The following is a 7603-nucleotide window of genomic DNA, read 5'->3' as shown; positions in this document are numbered from 1 at the left end:
CAAGTAAAATTTCCTTCACACCAGCATTACTGCACTAGCCATGGGCATAGCCAGGATTTTTGTTTTTTAGGGGCCCCTCCCTGCCCCCCTCTTGGCTAAGCCCCTGGCACTAGTACTGCAAAATATTTCGCTCCATCCGCCTGGGAAGTGCAGCCAGGAGAATCTGCACTGGTAGGTAGGCCACAGAAAGCCCCGAAACACTGAGGGGTTGAGCTATCCACAGTCCACTGAATCCCCAACATTGGGTCCATTGCTACACTAACTCCAAGCTGGCGAAACAATTTGCCTGTCCTCTTGCGCTGAATGGTGTAAGACGCAGGGCTGCAGATGCGGCAGTGACGCACTCATCCACTCCATTAAACCTGGCCAGGGTTTGAATTGCCGTCCCAGTTTGTAGCATTTGTTTGTTTGTTTTTTTCCGCAGGCTCAACTGGTGGACCTGAGTAATAACAGACTGCTGGACACTAAGGGCTTCCACACTTCGTCTTAAAAGTAAAGATAACAATAGCTTACCAGGTAAAGTAGGAGAGGTTGAGTGTACAGAGAACTTACTCTCTACTTTCACTGTGTGTGTGTGAAATCTTCTCTAAGACCTGTGCAGAATTTGGTGTGAGTTAAGACCTCATTCTCTCTCTCCCTTTGCAACCAAGACAAGCATCTACAGTATTTCACATACATATATCCACATATTGTTATTTCAGAAGTGGATTCCATTCAAAATGACTGCTGTTCCACACTTATTTGCTGGTTTACTTACGGTATCTGAATTATAGCCTTTTCATGAAGGGATAGATTGTGCTATATCCCATAATACTACCCTTTCAAAAGTAGTGATACTGGGATTATTAATAGTTGGGATATATCTGGATTCAGACCTAATTCAGACCTTTCTGAATTTAAGAAGTCTAATAAATTTGAATATATTGATCTTAATATTTAGGGCGTTATGTCGTGGAATTGGTACAATGATAGTCCCTTTCCCCCAAAAAAAAGTCTGAGTTCAACCTGGTTCAGGGTATATGACAATAATTTGATTACCAAGTCACTTGTCTTGGTGGTCCTCTTGCATTTTACATAAAGGAGGAGCCACTGTCACATCTATGTACAAGAGAAGGCTTTATATAAATACAAAAAATTCTTTAGGGGGCAAAACCCTACAGGGACCCCCCCCAAAAGGCACCCCAGTCCAATAATGGCCACAAAATGTTGAATATCTGGGGAAGGAATGGAAAATGGAGCGATAATGGAGTAGAGTATCGTGGAGGACAGCATGGCTTACTGGAATACCGAACAGGAACCCTCCATACTTTAATATTTTGTTGCAGGTCCCACTTATAAACATTTAATATTCAAATTATTCAGTTCAGTGCATGTTGTGGCAACCGCAGACACATGACACTGTGGTCTACAACCACAGTGACAAGCCACACACACACTGTGCCTCCAGTCTCAAACCACAGGCAACCCTCACACCACCAGATCCACAACACACACACCCGTTTATCACCACTCTCAAAGCAAAATTCTTAACAGAATATTAATAATAATTATAATAAATAAAACATCTTTTTGATTATTGTGATCAGTACTTGATTCTGACACTCTAGGAAAATGCAACCTACCTTTCTCTACTAATTCATCTACCTAGCCTCAATATTATTGAGCCTAAGCAGGGCTTCTTGTATTCCCTTGTTCCCACTAACTGATTTTGTCCTGGCCTTTCATTGCCATTATGTTACTCAGTTGAGTTTTCATGCCTCCACCCCCAAAAAAAATCTGCCTTTCAGTCTTTTCCCTAAAATGACATATCAAAGTTTGCTTTATACTATATCCCCTTGTGCTCGTTGTGACTCTGGTAATTTCATTTTCATTTTCCCTGTTCATTTTCTTTTCATTTTCATTTCCTCAAGCAGGATCTAAAGGAATGAGTTAAACGTTCTTTTTCGGGGGGGGGGGGGGGAAATATGCATCTTGATGTTGGTGGTTCAAGTTTACCTTGTTTTTATGACTGTAATATATTCTTGTTATGGTATTTAACACTGCTCATTCCACTGGGTTGTTTCACTGCTCATACAGCTACACTTTTTATTTCTGGGAAACTAAGTGCTTGAACTTCAAATCCAAACTGCATATCAAATGCAAGACAAATCTAACGAGCGATCAATTTTTGTTCTGCTTAATCCTCCAGCAGAAAGTGGTGGCTGGGCTGCCTAAACCAGATGTTCTCATAGTTACTTCTATTTTCAAGCTTCAGGCTGTGAGTATCACTCTTATGTAGCCAAAATGACAGCACCTACATACAAGAAGTGGGGTATCAGCAGGCTCAGAGGAACCCAGAGAACAGTTCAGTGAGAAAGAACTATGTATGCTCAGTAGTTATGGAATGCTCACTGTACATTAGGGAGAAATATGGAAACCTGTTTGGGGAAAATGGAATGGAGTGGAGAGTTCTGAACAGAAGCAGTCCACGTAGCAACATTAATTATTATTAATAATTGTTAACATTGTTAAAAAGCATTAAAAGCAAGAGCAGAACTACAAAACATACAAAAATAATCAACATTACATTGTACAAATGATGTCACTTCTATTATGTTCTAGTGGCCTGCTGCAACAGCTAAGTCTTACTGAACATACTACGGTAGTATGGAAGACAATTTGATCTCTTCAGGGAAGGAGTTCCATAGCCTTGCAATGTCCCCCTGAGCCATATTGCCTGAGGACAACACAATCGAAGCATCCCCTGCAGATCACAAAACTCAGGCTGGCTAGTTCTAGGCTGGGTTCTCCTTGAGTCCTAAGTCATGTATGACTTTGCAAGCTGTTTGCAGTTCCCACTTGTAACAGTTTACAATTACCAGTAATTACATATTCACATAACTTCAGTTTGTATAAGAACTTCTTCCTCATAAAGCCCAGAAATTCAAAAACCTTATATTAGATGCCTCACAGTTTTGCTTTTTTCTGATCTTATGCTCTCTTCCGTTTCACTTCTCTTCCAACTTCCTTTGATGGTTTCCTTTTGAAAGCTCTCGACCGGCAAGATAAAACGCTCTTTCAACCTTATATAAACACTTCCACCAGCACACCACTTAGTTGACTGTGCCTTAAATTTTACAAAGCTCATAAGAGCATGGTGCCATGAATATGGTTATTTTTATGTCGGTGATTTAGAGATCAGCCTTCTTGAGACTGGGATATAGTTGTTTCACGCACTTCATCTCCTGTTATGGTTCCTTCCACCACCACACCTTTTTAACTATGTTTATCAAAGTAGTTTATTGGATACAACAGAAGATATGCAAAACATAAATTCAGTTTTAAAAGTCAAGCCAAAAAAATTTCATCATAGCATATCAATTACACAGCTTTTGGCAACAGCATACTCTTTACCATGCTTTTTAACATCTATATGAAGCCACTGGGAGAGATCATAAGGGGGTTTGGGCTGGGTGTTCATCAGTATGCAGATGATACCCAACTCTACCTCTCTTTCAAATCAGAACCAGTGAAGGTGGTGAAGGTCCTGTGTGAGTGCCTGGAGGCGGTTGAAGGATGGATAGTGGCTAACGGATTGAGGTTGAATCCTGACAAGACAAGTACTGTTTTGGGGGGACAGAGGGCGGGTGGGTTTGGGGGGACTCCTTGGCCCTGAATGGGGCAACTGTTCCCCTGAAGGAGCAGGTGTGCAGCCTGGGAGTCAGTTTGGACTCACAGCTGTCCATAGAGGCGCAGGTCAATTCTGTGTCCAGGGCAGCTATCTACCAGCTCTATCTGGTACACAGGCTGAGACCCTACCTGCCCGCGGACTGTCTCGCCAGAGTGGTGCATATTCTAGTTATCTCCAGCTTGGACTACTGCAACACGCTCTATGTGGGGCTACCTTTGAAGGTGACCCAGAAACTACAACTAATTCAGATTGCGGCAGCTAGACTGGTGACTGGGAGTGGCCGCCAAGACCACATAACACCTGTCTTGAAAGACCTACATTGGCTCCCAGTATGTTTCTGAGCACAATTCAAAGTGTTGGTGCTGACCTTTAAAGCCCTAAAAGGACTCAGCCCAGTATACCTGAAAGAGCGTCTCCACCCCCGTCGTTCAACCCAGACACTGAGGTGCAGCGCCAAGGGCCTTCTGGCGGTTCCCTCACTGCGAGAAGCGAAGTCACAGGGAACCAGGCAGAGGGCCTTCACGGTAGTGGCGCCCGCCCTGTGGAACGCCCTCCCATCAGATGTCAAAGAAATAAACAACTATCCGACGTTTAGAAGACATCTGAAGGCAGCCCTGTTTAAGGAAGTTTTTAATGATGATGTTTTAATGTATTTTTAATCTTTTGTTGGAAGCCGCCCAGCGTGGCTGGGAATGGGCGGGGTATAAATAATAAATTATTATAAATTATTATTTCCACTGATCCAGAAAATAGAAAAATAGAACAATATAAAAGAGGATCAAATAAAATCAGAATAGAAATATTCAGCAGTTATTTGTTTTATGATTTAAACTTTGTGTTTGTGTGCACCCCCACAAAAAAATGTATTTTTCAAACTTCAACCTGGATATTTATCACAGGATGAAATATCTGCAGAAACTCCAATTTCATTGTTTTATGTGTCACCACCCACATTGAGGTGGTGGTGGTGGTGGTGGTTGCATTTTGCATAATCAGTGGCTGCATTCATTTAAAAGCAATTGTTTCATTGTAATTTTATAGAAGTTTCCCCATCAGTACTGATGTACTATATTACAATACTAATTTAGTGGCAACATTGTGCACTTCTAACCAATATTGCAGAAGAGTCCAGTGAACAATAAACTTCTGTAGAAATGAACAAAATGTGCCTCAATTCAAGATACTGATAAAGAGGAAGATTCACTATTTGAGACAAGTGTTTGAACTTATCAAACTCCATGGCACTGAAAGCAGAAAGATGATGTAACATTTTGCGTAATTTTGCTGAAAATCCTTGAATCATTTCTTTATAATACATTTCAGAAAATAACACTATTTTATAAATAGCCATCCGTTTCTCCCATTTAAACCACGTAAGTAAAGTAAAATATCCCTAACACTCCAGTTTCATTAAGCTTTCTTAGGTAAAACAAATCCTAAAGCGCTTAATAGTGTATTACTATCTTGCAGCCAAAGTTTTGTGGCACTTTGGAGACTTAACAATTTGTACAAGCAAATAAAGACTAATGAGGTTATTTACAGTCAAGCGGTGTATAATTTTTATGAAATAAAGAAAAACAATAAAGCAAATTACTTATGCTTTCATGGACAAACCCACTTTGCCAGGTGAGTGAAGTGAAATCTAAGTTGGCAAGTGCATAAAGGAGAAAATTGTACTGTGGGAGGTGAATGGCAGTGAGATGCAAATGTCATTAGTAAACTGGCATAAAGCCATACAGTAAAAGGTGGTTGAATCCCAAATTTCATCTCCATCCTTTCTGTTACTTAACAGAATATGATCTGAGCTGGCCCAATATATTTTGCCGCTTGGAGCAAAGGTGTTCCACCTCCCATCTGCCATCGTGGCAATTTGGTCTTATTTTAGCACTGCTGACAAGAGAGAGTCCTCCACAGGATTTGAGAGTAGCAGGCTAGCTTAAGAGGGTGCAGGGCAGGCCACGTGGTATATGTAGATCTCCCTTCTAACTTTACTCACTGGCTTCTTTGCTTCCTGCTATCGGCTCACTGCCTGCTCCAATGCTGCAATGCAGCACCATTGTGCAACACATGAATGGAGGAGCACATGACCTGGGCTGGTTGCCTCTGCCTACCTGCCTGCTTGCTTGCATAGGCAACTTTCCTAACAGTGTGAGATTAGAGCATGTCATTTTAGGGGTCTTAATTTTTGCAAATTTCTTTAGTGAGGGGTATTAAAAATATGTTTTGGGGGTAAGGAATTCAAATCTGCTTTTGTTTTTTGTGAATGGACAACATTTCGCTTGGTAAGTCAACATTTGATGAAGAAGCACATAAACTATTCTTGGAGAAACAAAGAATTTTAATTTTACCTTTTGAAAGTCAGGCAATATAAAATATGTATAATATATAAATGAAAAAATAATATTAATATATAATACAACTGCAAGTACAGTGGTACCTCAGGTTAAGAACTCAATTCGTTCTGGAGGTCCATTCTTAATAGGGCTGCTGGGCCGCCGCCGCTGCACAATTTCTGTTTTTAACCCAAAGTACTATTTCTGGGTTAGTGGAGTCTGTAACCTGAAGCGTCTGTAACCCGAGGTACCACTGTACTTGGCAATCATTTTTAATTATATCTATGCAATTTTACATACATATTATTTACCAAGCAAAACTACCATTATATTAATGTAACCAAAATATCTTTTGAATGCCCAAGTCATGTTGCAAACTTTTTAGCACCCCTCATTTTTTGCAATTTGAAAGTTGAAAAATTCAACTCACCTTACTGTGAGGTGGTTTAGGAAATGTAACCAGGCTAAACAGAAAGCCCAGCCTGTAACAGTAAAGCATCACTGCCAGTTCAGGAAAATGGCAATAACTGTAAGGAGGAACCCATAGAGAAATGGCCATGGACAGCCACCATGTCCTTCAGCATCCACCGCATGAGGAAGCCCTCTCAATATGCCTCCAAGAGTACAGCAAGACCCAGATATGAGAGCTCTTGTTCTAGATAACATGAAGTATTTTGATTTTGTAGCTTTCATCAGTGGAGGCCACCACAAACTAAGAACATGCTAGGTAAGCAGTTTATCTTCCGATATATCTGTGAGTTGTTCAACCAAGCACTTTTGCAAAATGGAGCTGGTTCAGCACCTCATCATAGTCTAGCATCCTGTATGATCTTAGATTATTCCCTCAGGCGCAGTTCTTCAAGTTATTAATGTTATTCTTAAGAACACACTCACTTTTTAAAATCCACTTTCCTGTACCACTACCCCTGCCCACATTTTCTCAGTGAGCACAGTCATTTGTTGTTTTTTCCAGAGAAATTAACTACATCACCATTTCAGCCGTCACACTCTCATTGATTGCCTTAGAATCTGGCTTGGAATTTCTGCCATATTCTCTATTTCAATTATTTTCACCTCCTGTATTTGGGGCAGCCTTTTTAGGTTCAAGGTCTACATCAGAAACTGAAGCTATGTCTGATGCTTTAAGGGAGTCTTAAAAGTTTTGACTTACTGGCAGCAAGATCTTTGGTCAGATCTCAGCGGGGCTCTTCTAAAGTTAATCATTTGCATCCTGTAACAAATAACCAAGGTGGTTGTATATGTGTGGTGAACTATAAATCATAGGTCAGAGTGTGACCAGTACTGGCTTAACTCAGATTGTGTTGGATTTGAAAAAGTAAGGCTGTGATCAATCATCCAGCAGGTCTTATCAGCATATATACAGCTACATTGAGACTTCCCCACTCATTTCTGTTCATAGAGAACTGCTGCTGCATTTCATACAGACTGCTTCCCTTCAAGGGAGAGAACAGCGAGCCCTTGTTTATGCAAGGGACTTGGGACTGTGGCCAAGGTCCAATGTACTTACATCTACTATTTGTGCCAGAAATTGTGTTTGCAAGCACAACTGACTTGCTCATTTGCTGGAACAAGGAACTAT

This window comes from Podarcis cretensis, assembly GCF_951804945.1.
Source record: "Podarcis cretensis genome assembly, chromosome: 7".
Lineage (NCBI taxonomy): Eukaryota > Metazoa > Chordata > Lepidosauria > Squamata > Lacertidae > Podarcis > Podarcis cretensis.
The sequence above is the reverse complement of the archived record's forward strand: the minus strand, read 5'-3'. Positions refer to the sequence as shown.